We start from the raw sequence: 433 nt of genomic DNA on the forward strand, positions 1-433 counted from the left end.
TTCATTAATGATCATTTTAGATTTCTGCTAACAATTTTGTTAACAAGAGTTTTAATTTGACTACTAATTATGACTTAATTGTGCCAAAAAATTAAAATAAAAATAACTACCGATGAATTTACCGGCAGATTAATCCGACGATAACTTGGCACCTAATACTTGAAATGGCGCAAAAGTTAATCCGATGTTAATTATCAACTAACTCAAGTCTCGACAAATTCATCGAAAAAACCGACGTAAAATTCGCTGGTAATTAGCGCCAGACGAAAATAATCCACTAATAAACAATTTTTTGCGCCATTTATATCGTCAATTCTAAGACAACGGTAAACTGATTATCGACAAATTTATTTGATGAATCCAACGGTGCTCACCATTTTTCTTGTAGTGTCAATTCTACCTATTAATTTTTTTATATCCAATATTAATATTC

Source organism: Arachis ipaensis, chromosome B03, assembly GCF_000816755.2.
Source record: "Arachis ipaensis cultivar K30076 chromosome B03, Araip1.1, whole genome shotgun sequence".
Classification (NCBI taxonomy): domain Eukaryota; kingdom Viridiplantae; phylum Streptophyta; class Magnoliopsida; order Fabales; family Fabaceae; genus Arachis; species Arachis ipaensis.